The sequence below is a fragment of the Phocoena sinus genome, chromosome 5 (genome assembly GCF_008692025.1).
Source record: "Phocoena sinus isolate mPhoSin1 chromosome 5, mPhoSin1.pri, whole genome shotgun sequence".
NCBI classification, from domain to species: domain Eukaryota; kingdom Metazoa; phylum Chordata; class Mammalia; order Artiodactyla; family Phocoenidae; genus Phocoena; species Phocoena sinus.
Window position 1 is genome coordinate 100,238,899 of NC_045767.1, and position 21,514 is coordinate 100,260,412.

Here is a 21,514-nt window from a genome sequence, read left to right on the forward strand (position 1 = left end):
ACCAGGTCCCTTTAGTGCCACCTGACTAGAGAGGAAGGTAGAGTGGAAAGAGCCAGTGGTCCTGACCAAATGGGGTTAAAAAACCTTAGGTTCACAAATTTAATAAAACATAACCATGAGAGCAGACAGCTCTCATGTATACATTCCTTTGGGTCTTAAAAGGGGCCTTGAGCAAAAGAGGGACCCTAAAATTTAAACTTGTCTAATTCATGGTAAATCTGCTTCTGGCAGTTATGGAAATGGTAGAGGGAGGGGAGGGAGCCCTATTTTCTTATTTCCCATTTCCACCATAGCATGTTCTCATTCCCCATCTGCTTATTCTCTTCTTTCTCTCTCTCTCTCCTTCCCCTCTCCTTTCCCTTCTCCCTTTCCCTCGTTCCCCATCTGCCTTTCTCTTGAATACCCTGCTCAAATCTCAGTATGGAATCTTACTTTTTCATGAAGAGAATCTACCAAAACTCAATGATGTTCTTTTTGAAGATTCTTCAGATTTTCTCCCAACTTTTGAATTTTAATATATTCCCTCAATGTCCATAATGTACTAGACTTGTAATTCTCCAAACTGTAATTCTTTGAAACCTAAAACTCTTCTAAGACTGGAACCTTACTCTGCTGAATTCAGGTTGCTTCTTCTCAGGGATATTAAGCTTCTCTCATTTCCAGTGGTTTTGTTTTAGTTAGGAAGAATCAATCTCAGTGGGGTCCTTCTGTGGTAGGCTTTCTACTTAAACTGGGTATGACCCAGATTCATGCATATCTCTGGAGTCAACCTTATAATGAATGTTATCTGAGTCCCAAATCTCCTAGACTGTGGAACTGAGATTTCCACATACTGTGAGGTCTTTAGTCCGAGTTTCTAAGTTAGAATTAGTGTGAGAACCCTCTGCTTTTAGAATTAGGACTCCACGCACACCCTTCTACTCCAAGCACACTTCTTCTACACCCAGATGCACACACTGTCTGGGGCATCTATTCATTCCTTCTCATACTTTTCACTGTTTCCTTCTGCTGCTTCTCATTGTATACATTCCAAACTCCCATAGTGTAAATGCTTTCTTCAAAAATGATGGGATATATCTAAAAACTGATGTCATTCTCAGTTTTCTTTTTTTAAGCCAGTTGAATGATTACAATAGACAATTCACTTAGCTGAAAAAAGTTTTCACTTCCTGATAAAGTACATAGAAATAGTTTGAGTAAAAGTAAAAGTTCAATTGATTATTAAACCACTGTATTACTACCATTAGTAATAGCTAACACTTATAAAGCATTATTTAATTTAATCCTCACAACCACCTAGTAGAGTAGAAATTTCTATCTCCATTTTACTCACAAGGAAACTGAGACTGAGAATTTGCTCAAAGTCATGCAAGTAGATGGTGGAGAAAGGATTCAAATTCAGATTTGTCTGATTTTAAAACCCATGATGTAATCACTACATATATAACAGTTTCCAGTGGGACTGATAATTTTAAACCTGGAAAAGCTCCAGTTTAGTGAATTGCAAGCAATTTCTGCCTCCTAGGAAGGAGACTGGCACTGATCATGGAACAGATATTCTCTTTGTTTCAATAGGCACCACTCACCAATCTGGCAGGGGCTTTAGAACTTAAGGTAGGAGGCAAAAACTACCAAAATGGTCTTCAATTCAGAGAAGGTGCCCAACTGCAGTTTATCAGACCAAGATATTAAGAGTTCTATTTAGTACTGTGAATTGGAGGTTTTAGTAAACCACTCTTGAAGAGGTAGATAATTCATTTTCTGGTTCCTAAATTTGTATTTACACAGCCCTAATCCCTTGTTTCTGTTTGTTCATCGTGTTCGTATCTTCTTCTTGGAACAGCATCTCCTTTTCTTTGGCCTCCCCTGTCACTCCACTTGGTTCTGGTGGAGCTGCCTGTATTCTCTTGACTATAATGATTGTCCAGGGACCCAGGGATACGGGAGCGAACAACGGTGGATCAAAGTCCTTGCTGCTCTCCTCTTTGCCATTGCTAAGATGGGATAGGATGACAACTGGCCTAGAATTGTCTGTAGCCATGAAGCCCTCCACCTTCTACCTGCTACATGGAGGAATTCCTTCTAAAGTAAGAGAGAAGCATGATGTAGAGGTAGAGAAAGAGGGAATCCAGATGTGACAATGAGTGATGTGTGGCATCCTTAGGGAGCTTCATCCCAGAACTTCCTAGTTATATAAGCCAATCAATTCCCTCTTCAGAGTATTTTCTTATTTGTTTGTTTACAAGAGCCTGAAAGTCCAAGACCAAGCCAGCAGGGAAATCTTGCTGGCCTGAGCTCTTTACTTCATGAGGAAGAAATAATTCAAAAAGATATGAACTGAGCCTAAAATAGTGCGAAGTGGACCAGACTCTGTATCTTAAAAATGTCAAATTTTAAGACCTAACAAACCAGCTTTGGGGAAAGTTATTCTACTTTAATTGTGTGACTCTAAGGTCAGACCCCAGTCTGTGAGTCAAGGTTTCCTCCTCTAGGAAGGAAATGTTATCTGCAAATTGTCAATCATCTTGTGAATAGACTAGCCCTGGGGCAAGACATGATAAGTGGCTTGGACTTGTGGAGGGAAGGGCTGCAGGAAGGCCTTTCTGTTCTTTCTGCAGTTGGGAGTTCAGAAGGAGTTGGGCCCTGAGGCCAGAAGAAGCTTGAAGCATGCTCAGCTCTTGGAGTGAATTGAGGTCTCCATATGGGGGAAGGCCAGGGGCCAGACAGGAGATTTTGCCATAAAATGTCAGTGGCTATTGCCAGCAGAGGACAGTACACCAGGATCTCATGATGCTCATCAGTAGCAAAGGCAAACACTGATGGTGTGGAACAGAAGAAGGTGAAGGACCAGTTCCCAAGATATCCTCCTGGGAAACTCAGAAATAGCAGGGAGCTATTTTGAGGGGAGATGTTTTCTGGAGATTAGGCAAGTTGGTGCTCCAGGAGAAAATGTGTGGCTTTATTTTATATGCAAAGACTAGCAAGGACAGGAGCATTTTTATAAATGTGATCTTCAACAACTAATTCCTGATGGTTGCTGTTAACTGGATTTTCAGAGACCCGCCAGTGGGGAGCTCTCTTCTAAGAAATGTACTCAGTTCTGAAGTTCTGTACCAACTCTCTACTAAACAGACTAGATCCAATGGACTGGTGCCAGGAAATTACTGGTTTTAATACCATCTCCCTTGGTTGTAGCTGGCATTATAGGCCATGGTTTATGTACTTTAATTAAAATGGAGATTGTGTTCTTTAAACTTGAACCCTGAGTTTTTTCACATAGCTGGCACTATTTTTTTTAGAGAAAGTAAGTAAAACTGACATTTTCATTCTTAGTATATCTAGCCCAGATTAAATTTCTAATTTAGTTCTCTGCCTAAAAACTAGATCTCATTGGCACATTAATTCTTGATATATAACAGTGATTAGCACATACAGTGTTTGAATACCACTTTAATATTTACAAAGAGTTTGCAGGTTCTCTATCTTTTTTGTTCACCAATAGCCCACTGAAGCCCATAGGGAAAGAATTATTATTATTTCCAGTGTGAAGATGACACAATTAGGTTTAATGAAGTGAAGGGTCTTGCCTGAGGTCACAGAGATGGTAAACAGTGTTCCCATGTCCTTTGAATCTGGATTCTACTCTCTTTTCATTAGGCTCTTTTGTTTCTTACCTAAATTTTGCTGGTGGCAGTTATTCCTTATGATATCTGCACATCTCATTTTACCTAAGTTAGGAAGGCTTTTGGCCAGACCGAGACATTCACCTTGGATCTCATATATCTCATCAGAGTGAGTATAGAAATGGGAACCAGAGCTCTGAATGAGGAAGAGAGGATAGGTCTGGATTCTATTTATATTCTGTCATAGGAAGGAGACAGTTTGCTTTCTCAAGAATTGCTTTCCCATTATACAAAATGAAAATGCTTGACTAAATGATATTTAATTTTCTTCTAGCCCATGCATGTAACATTCTTACACTTGCCATCCTTGGTTGCACAACTCAAATATTCACCTATCTCTAAGAGCTTCACTCTGTGCTGTTTATATGCATTAAATACTTTTGCCTTATTTCTACTTTCTATTTTTGAAGAAATAAGATTGGATCTCGTAGAAATACCTCCAATCACCTTGTATAAAATCTTTTTGTACATCTGTATCTCAAAAACTTTCATGGCAATCTAGATATATGTGACTTAATATTCTTACATTCCTTTGACTTTCAATGATTTTCTAACATTTTGTATTCTATTGCACCTTTATCATAAGGTTTTGAATCATGTTTGTAAGGGATTTAGTGAACTTTACATTCCTTGAAATATGTATTATTAAGATCATGTATCACTACAAGTCAGTGACCACCCAACAATAATTCCTCTGTGAAACAGCCTCCTAGGAACAAAATCACACAATTTTCTGAGTTTAAAAAAGCTCACTGTGAGAGTAGCATCGACATATATACACTACCGAATGTGAAATAGTTGGCTGGTGGGAAGCAGCAGCATAGCACAGGGAAATCAGCTCAGTGCTTTGCGATGACCTAGAGGGGTGGGATAGGGAGGATGGGAGGGAGGCTCAAGAGGGAGGGGATATGGGGACATGTGTATGCATATGGCTGATTCGCTTTGTTGTGCAACAGAAATGAACACAGTATTGTGAAGCAATTATACTCCAATAAAGATCTATTAAAAAAAAAAGCTCACTAAAATAGCTTTATATGCATTTGAAGCAGAGTGCTTTTTCCACCAAAATTGAGATAACTGGCTGTTAATGGCTGAACTGAGTCCCTCCAAAATTTATATGTTGAAGCCCTAACTCTTGGTACCCCAGAATATAACTATTTGGAAATAGGATCTTTAAAGAGGTGATTAAGTTAAAATGGTGCTGTTAGGGTAAGCCCTAATCCAATCTGACTGGCATTCTTATAAAAAGAGGAGATTAGGACATAGGAGAGATGCAAGGGATGAACATGTACTGAGGAAAAATCACATGAAGAGGCAGCAAAGGGTGGGCGTCTGCCAACCTAGGAGAGAGGCCTCAGAGGAGCTCAAATTTGCTAACACCTTGACCATGGACTTCCAGCTTCCAGAAATGTGAGAAAATAAATTTCTGTTGTTTAAGCCACTCAGTCTGTAGTATTTTGTTATGGCAGCCCTTGCAGACTAATATGCTGGCTTTTCTCATATTTTTGATTTTGTACAGTCAGTGAAGAATTTTATTCATGCCCACCTGAATGAAGATGAACCCACCATAACTTAGAAATGTCATGGAGTATGTGATGTGTATACATGACATTACTAGACAATACTGGTTCTTCTTTTTTCATCCTCTCCTCTTCCATTTTATACCCAGTGGCTGGTCCTCAGCTTTTCCCATCTTCAAAAGAGTAAGTGACCTGAGATGGTCTTTTATACTTCCTTATTGGCAAATTATGAGTTAGGGTTTTGTTTTTCATTCAACAAATATTTATTGAGCATCCACTATGTGTCAGATGCTAGAGATATATCAGAGGATGAAGGAAATGAAATTCTCTACACACATGGAGCTCTCATTCCAGAAATAAGAGAAAGACAAAAACCAAACAGATAAGTAAAATATCTTAGTATTTAAGACAGTGATAACTACAGGGAAAAATAAAGTTGGTAAGACCTAAAGAGACTAGAAGGCAACATGAACAAGATTGGCTAGAAACTCTGTCTTATAAAATAGGGGAAGCATCAATGAGCATTGAGGCAGAAATGTAAGATAAAAGGGGGCAGAGAATGATGTGCAGCACATTATAAGACTGGCTGTGAAGATGAGCCAGATTAAGTATTTTATAAGATAACTTGGTAAAAGGTGGTAGAGTCTTCCAAGATGATCCTTGTTTCACCAGGAAGGAAGGCCAGTGGTCAGGGCTACCAAGGCTTACAGTGCCCCATTGCTAGAACTGAATGAGCTGGAATTTCTTGCTTGGTTCTGATGATTTTCTAGTTTGTGCTCCCTCAGCTTAGGTTGGCTATACGGATAGAGATGGCATCTTATGACCATCCAGCTAAAACCCTACCTGAGCATGTCCTTCCCTTCTCCTCTCCTTTTAAGTCAGTCCTTCATCAGGATCTGTCCCCTCTTTACTTAATATGGGATTGAGGTTTTCTGACAAGTTTACCACCATTTCACCCAGCATTTAATAAATTTATTTTGGTAGTAGACATCTTTAAGTTGTGAGATTATGGGTGATCATTTTTTTTCTTCTTTTTACTTTCCTGATTTTCTATATTTTATACCATAAATAGGTGCTACCTGTGTAAAGGGAAAAGTTTAAGTATGTAAAACATATTTGATGAACAAAGTATAGCAGATATTGAGAAATCATTAACGATCACCCACAACTCTGTCACCATGATCCACTACTTAAATGCTTTTATTTCCTTTCAGTACTTATCAGTATACACTACATATTGAAATAGGCTTTCATGGAGCAGAGGAATAACAAAAGCTAACATTTTGAGGGTCTATTATGAATAAGGTATGTGTAAAGCACAGATATCTCAATTAAACCTTATAATAACCTCATGAGTCCCCTGTTACACAGGTAAAGAGATTAGGCTCAGAGAAGTTGACTAACTTACCTAAGATTGCACAGCCAGAGAGTGTTGGAACTGTAATCTGAACCTAACAGTCCATGTTCTCACTGCTCTATGGCATGCCTACCTCATGAACCCTGGTATAAAAGGACCTTGATATGGTAAAGACAATTTGGGGACTAACAATCTGGCACCAGAATTATGTAATATTAAGACTCCTGGACAAAGGTGACAAAAATGGTTCTGAAATTGGTAGAAAACTTTCTTGGAGGTTGGACAGAGTTGACATGTCTGTGTGCAATCTTGAGATTCTTGTGGATTGCCCCTGAGAAGATACTTATAAGTCCACAATCGGATGGTGCTGCTCAAATGGCTTCCAAATTTACCTGGGGGGAATTCATCGTACCTTCTTACAGAGCCTTAGAGATTCTATTTTACCAAACAGTCGTAATTATGTATTCTATGTCTATCTTCCCTACCATACTAACAACCATGAATACTTTTGTGTCCTTGGTTTTTAGCAGTTTTCCATATAATATAATATACAATTAATTTTAAAAAGTATTGAATGAAGGAATGAATTAATTGAAAGAGAAAACTGTAAGGAATGGAAGAAGTGAGGCATGGAACAGAAGCCTTTGAGGGAGCCCTCTCCCATCTCCATGAGGACGTCATGGGGGCCATCAAAGCAATGAAGTTGATGTTGGTGGATCTAGGAATAAGCATTTGCTGAGTGTAGTTGGGCCAGGTGACTTGTGGTTACCATTGACACAGACACTGTTCTCACAGGCATCTGGCCTTGGGGTACAGAGCAGCGCATATAGCTATGACAGGAAAATTTTAATGTAATCTGGCCTTGACAGGAGAGGAGAGAAAAATTGGGCTATGAGACATCTCAATCGTTTTTGCAGGTACGAATGCAAAGACTGTCATTTGGTTCATTTTATATTAATATTCTTACCTTTTTCCTCCCACAGGCTACTGTGGTCTTGGGAGTTAAATATAACTCACAGTTCTTAGAGTTTTAATCTATTTATAGTTAAAAACTTGTCTTTTGCTTTGTCATTTTCCAGAGTAGTATTTAATGATATATTTGTTTAGAACATTTCTTTCTTCATGTCCAGAACTACATATTGATCTCTGTCTTATATAATTTCTACCAGTGAGAACTAGAGAGTTTTATATCTAAAAGTGATCTTTCAGGTCATTGGATCCAACTCTAATTTTGCAGATGAAGAAGCAATTTAGGGGATTTAATGAAGTCATGAGTTTAGACAAATTTGCATCAAGGCATGTGGTGGAACCCACGACTTCAACTTTTAATTCAGGGCTCTTTTCACTCTATATGTGTGCTAGAGAAATGCTCACAAGTATGTTAACTTCTGCCATGTACAGCCATGTCCTCCAACTTAGTTTATATTCTCAATTTTCTTGGAAGGATAAACAAAATGCAAAGGCAAAATTATGCCTATTAATTTTTTATCTCAAACTACTAACACTCACATCAAAATGTGGAAGAAAGAAAGGAGAGATGGTGGGATGTTCTTGAACTAAAACTTGTATCAATGTAGCATCACTGTGTGTGCTTTGTGAGATCAAACAAACTCAGATAGAAACAAATATCTTTTCTTCCTGTTGTATATCAAAATAGAACATTGGCTTATGAAAGATAACTATTACTTTTATAGAGTAGAAAACAGAGAAATTACTATTACCTATTTTAACCACTCACTAGATAAGCCAAAAAATACACTTAATTTTATTTCATTAAAAAACATTTTATTGCCTTCTGTTACCTTCAAATTTTTAGTATATTTCCTTTTGCTTACAGATGTATTTCAAGTGCCTAGAGTATCAACTGGTATATAATAAGCATTCTATAAATCTTTGTTTAACAAAAATGTGGAATATTTGAAAACCATTTTTTAAAAAGTGACTTCCTGATGGCCTAAATGGGAATATCAGCCATACAATGTATGGTATAAGAGGCTAATTATTAACTTTGGTTTTCATTATGATACTAAAAAGTTAACTTTTTTGAATCATTAATTTCAAGGATTTTATCTCTAGAAATTCCATTTGGAACAGAAAAGAATCGGGTATAAGAATGATGTTTCTTATCACGTAGATTCTCATTTGCACTAATACTACATAGTCTTAGTATATAAAGCCCTCAGTGTTTGGACTTGATGCAGCTCTGTGTTTGCATTTAAGTAAACATGGGAGAAAGACTTGCTATTTAAATAGTTAAGAAACCACATTTAGAATTACCGTTATCTCTAAATGCTTAGTTTCAAAAACCTAGTCATGAAACAGTGGCATTGGGGAAAAGAGAAATAGAGAGTGATTTATTTCCTTAACTAGATTTCATTAAATGTGACTGTTTACTTGCCTTTTCCATTTGTTATAGACTGACATTTTAGTTATCATTAATGGACTCATTTAGATTTTTTCCCCTGTAGACCTTTAGCTGCAAATTTCTTTCTTTATCTTGAATTTGTGGTAAAGTGTTCTCTTTTTGTAAAGATAAAATGTCTGGAAATGTATTTTATGAAAGGAGATGTGAAGTCGAAAGTGTGGTCAAAAGAAACCATTGGATAGACTGGAAAACACGCACATAAATAAATTATATTTAATATAATTTAATATATATTTACATATAATTATATTTAAAATATAATTTACATAATAATATATTAATATATAATTATATATATATACACTTGTTGCTAAAAAAGAAAAGTATTGCTTACATTGTCATCATGCTTCATTCTTTCTAAGTACTCCATACCTTATTTTATTTGATCTTTATACCAACTCTGTAAGAAATGTAGGATGACCATTATTATCTCCATTTTTAAAAAATTAGATGAGGAAAGAGGCCTCTTGTGGTTAGTTAAGAGAAACCCCCAAGATATGATTAGAGGGACTCATTGTGGTTAGTTGAATCAGACCAGGTTCTTTGACCCCCTTCTCTGCATCTCTGTCCACAGCATCACCCCTCCCTGTAGTGTCTGAGTGGCAGTTCTCTTTTCAAAGATGGGTAGACCTCTCTTCTCTCCTTTTCTAAAACATGATTGCACATCCCTTTGCAGCATGATTTGCATTAGGAAAGGACAGATATCTGTCCAATGAGGATTTCTCCTCATTGACTTAGACCCTAGAAGAGGAAATAAAAGTCTTTTTTCATGAGTAGTAACATTGAAAAAAATCACCTCAATATACATTTATATAGCCTATATTAGACAAAGAAGCAGGTACCTTGGTCTTAATAGGCCATGTGAATATATGCATTAGAGTAGATAATGTTTTCCAGCTTAACCATGAAAACGATAACCAGGAGACAGCTGTCACTTCAAGTAGAGACACCAAAGACATGGTCATGCTGGTTGAACTAGATCTAGAGCTCTGTCATCACAAGCATCCTCTTTCCCAGGCCTCTGGGACTCATTCCTCCTCCCCTCATAACACACATACCACAACACACAATTCCACACACATGTAGTGTGTGTTGGCTGAGGGGGTGCCCACAGATTAGACGAGAAACGGAGGCAGATGCTGCAGGACCTATGTACCTACATCCTAATAAATATTTGCTGGAGATGACTTGGCAGGAATTCGTGATGCTGCTTATCACATATGAGAACCATACTGCCTGACAAGAGGGAACATGACAGTGGATTTCATGAGGTGCCCAGCCCCCCAGGGTTCCCTAGGCCCTAACACTACAAAAGTAAGCAATTATACAGGTGCCTCTCAGGGCCATGGCCATGGCCACTTATATCTTATGTTCTGCTTGCTAGTTACAAGGTTTGAACCATCAACGGGCTATACAGTGTGTTATGATTGTAGAGGTGGTGATGAATTTGCATTGATCCTCCAGCTCTTCTCGCCTTTGTGATGACAAGCATGCTTCTATATGATGGCTGCCCAGACCAAGGGGTTATAGCCCATAACCATAGAACAGCATGCGGTTAACTAGATTGTGCTCAGGATTTTCACTTTCTCAGCATTATGCTGTGTTAGTTTGAACTCTTTCATTTGAGTAATAGAAACAAGCATTCATATAAACATGCTAAGGTACAAAGAATAGGAAAGCAACCAGATGCCAGGAAGGACCACCAAAACTCAGTCTTTATACTTCATTTCTGCTTCTCTCCATGGGTCTAATATCCCTCTCTCCCAGTCTCCCACAGACCTATTTTTTCACATTATCAGTTAACTTGGAAGGTAGATTTTCTCTCTAAATCTCCCATATTTACATTTCCTCCAATGTGATGAGCTCAGACTGACTGCCTATCTTTCTATCACAAAACAAATTCCTAGGAGGGAGAATGTCATTTGTCCGGCAGGGGCTGAGTCCCTGCCTCTGGCCCGGTCAGTAATGGGGACAGAGTTGTATACAGAGAATGGGAGCTGAGGATACACCATGTTGGCCAGGAAGGCAGCTTCCAGGGAAGGCAGCCACTCCACTGCTCTGAAACAATCATCCTAAAGTTGGTCCTCCAAGAATGCTGTTGAAATGATAATGACAAAAATTCACACTTATATGGTGTTGTACAAGCTATGAAATGCTTTTCCGTTCCTTGTCATGTTAGTTTAATGATAATGAAGAAAGAAATTTTCTTGGGGTGAAGTGGGGAGGAGTATAAAATATATTCATAAATATCTCTAATTAAATACTGATACACATATTTAAAGGAGCAGCCTCTCTCTACTGAGTTTATATTATGGGTTAATGAATTATTCTAATATATATCTCTGGGGTGTGTGAGTGTGTGTGTGTGTGTGTGTGTGTGTGTGTGTGTGTGTGAGTGAATGTGAGGGCAGATGAAACAATTGCAATGAAAACAAAGAAAAAATATATCTAATATCTTCCCAGAAAGGGCAGTAGACTAAAAAGTAAACTTAAAGAAGAATGAAAGCAAATATGGCAAAATGTAAGTGATAAAGCTTAAAATTATAAATATTTGTGAGTAAACAATGCTAGGAATTTGGAAAGTGATGAGAAAGTTTCCTTTCACAAACCTAATATGAACTTGAACTCTGAAGCTACCCAAGAGAAGTGCGTGACTCAGGGATTCCACAGCATGTAAAAAGCCAAACTAAAGATAGTAGAAAGAGGAAAAGAAGATGCAGAAGGTTCAAAATGGGAAGAGCAAAGACAGGAAGGACTAGGAAAGAAAACCCAGGAGGATCAGAGCAGAGGGGACTAGAACCCAGCAGGTGTTACTGATTAAGGTTGAGGCCGAGCTGAGAACCTAGGAAAAGCTGGTTCAACATTTCTTGAGCTCAGAGCCCAGAAGACACTGGCCAAGTTGGTGGATCGGGTGGCTGACACAGAGGAAATTCTTATTTGAAGCTAATGGAAATGGGCTTGAAGTCCAAAAAAGCAACGGATCTGCTCTTTTGTTCAAAGACAAAGGCATGAAGTAGAGTCCAGTCCAAGTTCGGGTAGGAAGTAGAACATTCCAGAGTTAGTCTCTGAAGGAAAGGCTTATGGACAGGAAGTGGGAGGGACTACAGGGAATTTCTTGGAAGTCTCCCTTGATGCCTAACCTTGTGTTAGATGGCCTGAATCTAGCAAGATTCTGTACTTGAGCTGCGTGTCGAATTTTTAATCTCCCTCTGAAGTTTACACCCACAGTAACTGACTACTTCATACACGGCACCAAGGTGGACCCGACAGCAGCTCCAGACTTGCACTGTCCAATGCCATTAGTCATGGGTGCTCACTTAAATCTAAATTTAAATGGATTAAAGTCAAATAAAACATAATTCCAGTTCCTTGGTCACACAAGCCCCATTTCAAGTGCTTAGTAGCCACATGAGACTCCCTTTCAGACAGCACACATATGGAACATTTCTGTCATTCCAGAAAATCCTATTGGACAGCAGTGCTCTAGAGAAAAAAGATCAAAAGAGGCCCTGAATCCAACGTTATCATCAGAGAGGAGAAATGGCCCCCTTCGAATTCCTGAGAGGATTCCCAAGATAAATGAATCCTGCAGGAAAGTAGATACCTCCCTCTATTTTTGAGTTGCCACAGTCTATCACAAAATCCAACCCTTTCAGTTTCCCTCCACTTTTATTCCTCTCCTCCCGTTTAATATTCTCTGTTGCAGAAAGTGAGGGGACAGAAAAAATGAAAAGAATTAGAAACTGCAGTCACATCAGCAGGGCTTCTTTAAGGATGTACACAGCATCATTTTTAGTATCCATTGTTTGCTGCAGACTCAAAGTTTTGTAAATGTGTGCAGGTCTTTTTCATGAATCTTTAGGGATCATTAACACTACATTTAAAAAAATATTAGGATTCTCCAAATATATGTCCCTTGGAACCACGATTAGATCATACAGTTACACATTCCAGCGTATTATCCTGGTTATAACCATTTAATTACCAGGATAACTTGTTACCTCTTATTGAGAGGATGGGGATGCAGGAGTAGCCACTGCCACCAGGATGGAGAAAACCCACATATGCAAAGTACAGGCTGTTCTGTAGTTAGAGAAACGGGGAGGGGAATAATTACCAGAAAAAAAATAATATTTTCACTGACAGCTGAGGGCAGTTAGTTTCCCAGGGAGAAGTGCTGGTGGCAAAGGTCTTTACACAGGGAGGCCTTTGTCATTTTATGGATACTCATCTGTCAACTGTCAGCATGTTTCAAAGGGGCTCAGGCCATAATGTTTTCCTCTGCACCTTTCCCATCACGGTGGCCCAAATTTCCCTGACTAACCATCCGTCTTCCTATTTGCCTAGTCTGGTCACTTACAATGAGCCGGGATGTAGTGGTGATTCTGCAGCTGCAAAGAGTGAGGAAGAGGGGCGGGTGGCCTGCAGGGAAGGGCTGCAAGGAGGGGGCGGCTCAAAGAATTCGCTTAGCATCTCTATGGAAGCACTTCTGCCCAGGGAGGAGTTTTTTTGTCTAGACCGTTGTTCCTTAGGAAAAAAGGGTTGAGCCAAGTGTGAGGTTAGCAGGACAGAAGCAGGGGATGTAACAAGGTGCAGTAAATCATAACACCCACACACCCACCTGCAGGGTTCTTAGGGCCCCACCCAAGCAACTGTCATTCTTCAAAGTTCCAGGACGAAATTAAGTGTAATTGTCTGAGACGTGATAGTACATGAAATGAGCTATGATGATTGTGTCTCTGTTCTATTCTCTGGCCATGTAAATTTCATAAATATTTTTGACAACTAAAAGAGCAATAAACTATGAACATAAGTAGGTTCAAATTCTGGCTCTTCCATGAGCTTGAGGTACCTTGAGCTAACCCCTTCAGTTTCCTGAGCTTTCATTTCCTCTGCTGTAAAAGAGGCATTATAAAAGTATCTACGTTGTAGTCGTTTGAGGATTAAATGAGATAGTGTGAGGAGACAGCCTCTTGAATCTTGTAACTTCGTCTTGACTGTTCTTAGCTAAGTTTTCACTATATATATCTCTTCTTGCTCATTGTCACTTCTCTTGGACTTGACTTCCAATTTCCCCTGGTTTTTCCATTTCGTCCTCATCTTACATGGCTGGTGGGGAGAACTGGCAGCCACTTTCAGGCCCAGCTCTGCAGCCCCAGCAAGTTTTCACCCACAGGATGAAACAGACAACTGGAAAGGCCAAACATTTCTCATGTTCTTTGTTTCCCCTGTGAATTGTCTTCTTATGCTCTTTTTCTATTTCTTTAGCAGGATATATTTTGTACTAATTTTTGAGAAATTTTTATATGATAAGCTTATTAGAGTTTTATTTATCTTTGGTGTTATTATTCCCTTCCCCCTGATTTTCTCATTTACCTTATAATTTAGAGTTTTTGTGACATAAAATTTTAAATGACATACTGCATGTATCAATTTTTGTCATTGCAGTTTTTTCTGTTTTATGCCATTTATCATCCTAGGATTTAATAAATCTTGGCTTTCAATAACATGAAATATGCTACTGTGTGTTTTGGGAAGTCAAAAAGCCAGACACTTGCTTTCCATGTCCCAGACAATTAGGTTGAGGGTACAAGGCTGAAGCTTGGCCAGCTGGCCTCTCTCAGCTAGGATTCTGAGTTAGTGGTAAAAAACAGGAACAGCTTCAAATCCACTTCAGTGGTTGTGGCTCTATCTTGGGTCCAGAGGTGTCAGTGGGCATTCAGTATTTAGGCCAACCAGGTCAATTCTGTGACTAGGCCATGACTAACTTAGACAATGCCCTTGTGCAAATTAGAGAAAGACATCCCTCCAGGTGGACACAGGCCCTTGGATGCACAGGTTGGTAAACTGATGGAGATTTTGTGTAAAGACATAAAGCAAATTTTTCTCTGTGTTGATGTGGCACACACCAGGACCCAGGGCTTGATGAGCAGAAAGTGGGCTGGATTTCAGCTCCTAATTATCCCTTCAGCCAAATGCCTTTGGGTAGTGCACAACCTGCTTAACCATAATAGGTGGCCCCTATTTCCCAAGACAGTTTCATGGGATTCTCATTAATTGTATGATCTATCTAAAATCCTTCCAATAAATTTTTTTCAGCTAAACTACACAGTCAGTTTCCATTATTAGCAACCAAGAACCTGGATTGGCACAATAGTGATCTAACTGTATGTATGTATATATATATGTATATTTTATTTATTTACTCATATATAACAAATTGTTAGCCAACAGATCTAGCAACGTTTATTTTCATGTACCTATTTCTTCTACTAATTTGAAATACCACCTTTATAGCATATTAATTTTTTCTAGTTTTATTGAGAAATAATTGACATATATCCCTGTATAATTTTAAGCTATACTGCATGGTGGTTTACACATACTTTGAATATACTTTGAAACATAGCCACATGTTAGGTTCAGCTAACATGCATCTTCTCAAACAGATATAGTAAAAAGAAAAGAAAAATAAATGTCTCCTTGTGATGAGAACTCTTAGGATTTTACTCTCTTACAACTTTCCTATATATCATACAGCAGTAAATATAGTCATCATATTGTACATTACTTCCCAAGTACTTGTTTATCTTATAATTAGAAGTTTGTACCTTTTGAACACCTTCCTCCAATTCCCCATCTTTACACCCCTCCTCTGGTAACCACAATTCTGATCTATTTTTCTGAGAGTTTATTTTAAATTTCACATATAAGTAATATCATGCAGTATTTGTCTTTCTCTGTCTGACTTATTTCACTTATATTTCACTTAGCATAATGCCCTCAAGTTTCATCCATGTTGTCACAAATGGTAGGATTTCCTCATTTTTTATGACTGAATAATATTTCTTTGTATTTTTGTTTATATATATATATCTGTATCATATATATTATATATATATATATATATACACACTACAACGTCTTTATCTATTAACCCATTGATGGATATGTCTTTTTTCATGTCTTGGGTAGTGTAAATAATGCTGTTATGAACATTAGGGGTATATATACCTTTTTGAGTTAGTGTTTTCATTACTTTTGGACTTTTCCCAGAAGATGAATTGCTGGATCATATGGTAGTTCTATTTTTAATTTTTTGAGGATCCTCCATATACTGTTTTCCATCATGGCTGTACCAGTTTACAGTTCCATCAACAGTGCGAAAGGGTCCTCTTTTCTCCACGTGCTCACCAGCATTTGTTCTCTTATCTTTTTGATGACAGCCATTCTAACGAGTGAAACAGTTTTGGTTTTTTTTAATACTCTAAGGAATTCTTGTGGATTTTCTTCCTGCTCTATTTATCTGTATTTACTGCACCAACAGGTCTTCCTTTCTCAGCCCACCTTGTAGTGGCCCACCTACAGAGCCCACCTCTGTGATGGAATGTCAGGAAGTACAAATAGAGTCACGCATTGGAGAAAAGAACCTATGGCTGTTCTTTCCTGATAGACTCCATTTTCCCCGAGATATAGGAAGCTGGTCAAGTGTACCCAGCAACTTACTTCTAAGCACAAGCAGACCTTTCTGGGGGGACTTTTAGAAGGCACACAGAGTGTGCTGGTTAAACTCTGAATGCAGATTCATTGAGCGCAAGGATTCTACCTGTCTTTCTTTATAATCTGGCATAACATATATACCTGTTTAATACACAAACAAGAGAAATAGTTCCCTATGACAACGTCTGAATGGTTTGCCATGGTGTTTAAGTAAAGCATATTTTGAAATAGATGAGAAGCATCATTAAGCTCCCTACCAATGTGCTGTCATATTAAATTTCAGCAAACTTAACGGCAGAAGAGAAGTTGCAACAAAGAACGTGTCACATCCCAGGCTCCATCTTCCTTGGCTTTTTGGCTTGAATGTGAATAAGTTGAGGTGTGAAGGTATGGAGCCCATGCTCCATACCTTCATGCATTTCCTTCTGCTGAAACACAGTAAACATTGATTTTCCCAGAAAAAAATAAGAGAGAAAAACCACCTAGGAAATACTACTACACCTTTACATCTAAATTGACTGACCATTTCTTGAGCACACAAGCCCAGCCAGCCAAGTAGAGCATTGAAGAGCACAGATACCAGAGAAGATGGCCTGGTTCAATCCTGGCTCTGTGACATCCTATAGCTCTGTGACTTTGGACACATCCTAGCTGTGTGCCCTGGTTTTAACATTTGTCAAACGAGTTGATTTTGAAGCTAGATAAAGCTCTGAGAACAGTGCCTTACACATAAATGCTACATGTGTTAACTATTACCCTTGTGTGTGGCATAGGTAGGGATAGAGGCATTGTGGATGCCACAAGCTTTGCTTCTGTGGACAGGAATTAGCTGTCTTCTAAGCTCTGTGAAGACTACTGACAATTGATTCTCGTAAATACCCTGCTCTGTGATACACTGAGAATGGGAACCTTCTCACTGGGCTAAAATGGAGCTAAGCTCTACCAGCGCCCCTTTTTAAAAAAATTTGATTGTATATCGGACTATAGTTGATTTACAATGCTGTGTTAGTTTCAGGCGTACAGCAAAGTGATTTGGTTAGACATATACATACATCTACTCTTTTTCAAATTCTTTTCCCATTTAGGTTATTACAGAATACTGAGCAGAGTTCTCTGTGCTATACCGAAGGTCCTTGTTGGTTATCTATTTTAAATGTAGTGGTGTGTACTTGTCAATCCCAAACTCCCAGTCTATCCTTCCCCCACCACCTTTCCCCTTTGGTAACCATAAGTTTGTTTTCTAAGTCTGTGCATCTGTTTCTTTTTGTAAATAAGTTAATTTGTATCATTTTTTTTTAGATTCTGCATATAAGCAATATCATATATTTGTCTTTCTCTGTCTGACTTCACTTAATATGATAATCTCCAGGTCCATCCATGTTGCTGCAAATGGCACTATATCATTGTTTTTAATGGCTGAGTAATATTCCACTGTATATATATGTAACACATTTTCTTTATCCATTCCTCTGTTGGTGGACATTTAAGTTGCTTCCATGTCTTGGCTATTGTAAACAGTGCTGCAATGAACATTACCAGCTCCCTTTTAAGCCATATCAGAAAATCTGAATGGGTGCCCTATAGACCTGAGACTACTAGAGACTAGAGAGATGAGCAGTTTTCATGAGACGAAAATTGTAACTTGTGATGAAACAATTTTAGGATCACAAACTAGGTGTAGTCTTCATTGACATCTGGCCTTACTACCTAGTTTTTGCTAGACAAAAGTGCTAAAGATCAACTCCTGCAAACCCAAAGCCATTATTGTTGGTAAACTCATGTCAGTTTCAATCTGATCATCCTTTGCAGCAACTCACTTCATTTAGAAAAGTGAGGCAAAATTATGTTGCTCATTTTGTTGAAGGCACAAGTAGTTATCTGAAAGTGCAGTAGAAATTGCAAGTGGCATGAGTGCTTCCATGACATTTCTAATGGTCAGGGTAGAAAATCTGTTATGTAAATTGTCCGATTAAAATTCTCACTACCCACACTTGATGGCAGAGGACATCGATGTCTTCGTTACTGGTTCGGTGCGTCCAGGTAGAGTTAAAGAATTACTTCCGGGCTTCCCTGGCGGTGCAGTGGTTGAGAGTCCGCCTGCCGATGCAGGGGACGCAGGTTCGCACCCCTGTCTGGGAGGATCCCACATGCTGCGGAGGGGCTGGGCCCGTGAGCCATGGCCACTGAGCCTGCGCGTCCAGAGCCTGTGCTCTGCAACGGGACAGGTCACAACAGTGAGAGGCCCGTGTACCGCAAAAAAAAAAAAAAAAGAATTACTTCCTGAAGAGAATCTTGGCCTTGCTTTGGGTTTTGTCTACTTGTCTTCAAGGGGAGATGAGATGGCTTCTATGCAAGGCTGCTTAGCTTTTATTCCTTCTGTCTCCAGCATAGCTGGCTTTTAAAGCATACGGCTCTGTACTTAACTTGCCACATGGCTTTTAAAACATACGGCTCTGTACTTAACTTGCCACATAAAATAACTGCACTCCAAGGACTTGGTCAGAAATATATCCTCAAAATCACTGCCCATCAATAGCTATTTAAGTCTCCTGAAGGCAAAAATATCAGTCCTGTGGATCTGAACTCCAAGATACTCTCCAATTCATTCTCTTCTCTTCATTTCTATCACAACACTCTAATCTTAGCCACACAGTCTTTTTTGCATCTTGAGAGCCTTCTAACTCTTCTCTCCACATTTATTCCTAACCTAACCTTTCTAATCTCCACACCTCACTCTGAACAATTTTTAAAAATACAAATATGTTTGAACCACCCCCTGTTCAAAAGCCTTCAACAACTTCCTGCAAAGTGCGGCCTGGTCTGGCCTCTAAGTCTCTCCAGTCTAATCTCACTACACTCTTCTTCTAACCTCTGGCCTCCAGCAATGCTGGCCTTCTCTCTCTCCCCTCAAGTGTATACAAATCCTTATACCTCAGGGTCCTCATATGTGCTGTTTGCTCTGCTGATTGCTTTTAGACCCCTCCCCTCCTCTCCACTCCCATTATCCTCTCTTTTCCCCTTGATACCACGGCCTCTACCCATGGCTGCATAAATCCTACTCCTTTTCTTATTAATTGTCACTGACATGCCAGATGTTTCCATTAACCAACTTATCACAGCTATAATTATATATCTGTTTTTGAGATTATTTGATAAACATCTGTCATCTTCCTCCCCAAATAAAAACAGATACAAAGATGGTACTTTAAGGATTCTATGTCTTGAACTTAGCACTGTGCTTTGCATATAATAGATATTTAATTAATGTGAAGGAAGAAAATGATTGCCACAAGGATACGCAGTTCTTCCATTCTTGTAGATATTTCAGAATCTATCCTTGGATAAATTCAGTATAAGAGATTTGTATACCTGGATCCCTAGATATTGCCTCACCCCCACCCACCATGTTATTAATCTAAATGTGCCTTGGAATGGTTTCATCAGTCTACAATGGGGAATATTATAGGAGATAATATGAAGAAAGTATTTGCTGTAAAGCAAGTTAAGGACATTATCTATTCTATGAGGAACCATAGGACATGTGTGTCTCTGAAGTAGTCATGCTTCTTTGGAGCTACTGGTTGGTTTTTATATTACAAACACTAGAGAAAACATATTAATGGTATCCTTTTGAACAGACAAAATGGTGGCCCACTTTTGGCAAATGTATACAATTACATGACATACTTTTTATATACTAAATGTATTACTGGTAACATCTTTCTTTCTTACACTTTTTATTTTGCCTCAACTTTCTCAGCTCTCATGAATTTATTTGTGTTACTATATGCATCTCCATAAGCCGTCTTAAATCCTTCCTGGAATAAGGTGGGGTATAAATAAACAAATAAGAAATGTATAATATATGCTTCTCAGCAACACTTTGTGCATTTCCCTGGAGGTACCAAAACAATTGTGAAAATAAGGCCAACGAGTTCTTTTCAGTTCTTTAGTCCCAGAGAATTGCTTAGGGCTCATGGAAACTGTTCCCTAGATGGAGTCAAGTTGCTTCTTTAGTAATTCCATTCATAAATACACATTGGCTCTCTAGTAGAACACTTGAAATCTTGATAATCAAAAGCTTATTGTATGTTTGAGATGCTTGAAAAGGAAATTGAAGCTAATACCAAGGGAGAATAGAATAAAGTTAACTGTTTTCCTTCAAAACCAGCAGGAGGTCATCTAAAGTATAATGTAATGCACAACTTTTAACTTTATGAAACTTTTTTGTTTTTCTTCTTTTTTTTTTTGTTTTGCATTTACAGTAGTAAGTTTACTCTACCATACATAATTAACTTGTCATCTATAGAAGAAGAAAAAAATTGTATATATTCAGGGGCTGTACTGGTGCTTTACGATAGAACAACAGGCCTGTTTGGCATTGTATGTTTCTTATTTGAAAAGATATCAGAAGTTAAAAAAATTAGGAACTTAATATAATTACACCCATGCCAGTTATTTATCCCCTCAATCCCTCACACATCCAATATACAATTGTGAAATAGAAACAAAATCACTGCAGCAAAAAATGGTTTTTTAGAAAAAGAATGGAACACACAAGTCACCAGTCCATAGCAGCAATGGAGTCCCTCTGGCAAGAATCATAAAAAATTTGTTTAGCCCACCTGGCTGCCTTTCCTTCTGGTCCCTGGGAAGCTCTCTTTTGACCTTTGTCCTCTGTGGTCCCTGGCTCTGCACTCTGGACTTTCTTCTCCTCCATTTTACTACATGACTGCATCTGAGGTGGGTGCCAGAGCTATGCCTTTTTGGGGGGTTTCACAGTTTTTATATCCTGCTTCCTGCTGGCACAGGTTCTAGAGTGCAGGGATTATTTTAGGGGCTGGAGAGACTTTTACAGACCAAGTTTGCGGTTTCTTTGGTCATATAATGCCCTCAGAAACTTAGTAGGCTTCTGATCTATTTGTGCCCAATCTGTTCCATGTGAGGGTAATCCTAGCCAAAGATGTGGTCTTGATATAAATTTTAAGTATAAAAGCCCTTGACATTTACTTTCCTCTGTGATTACTCC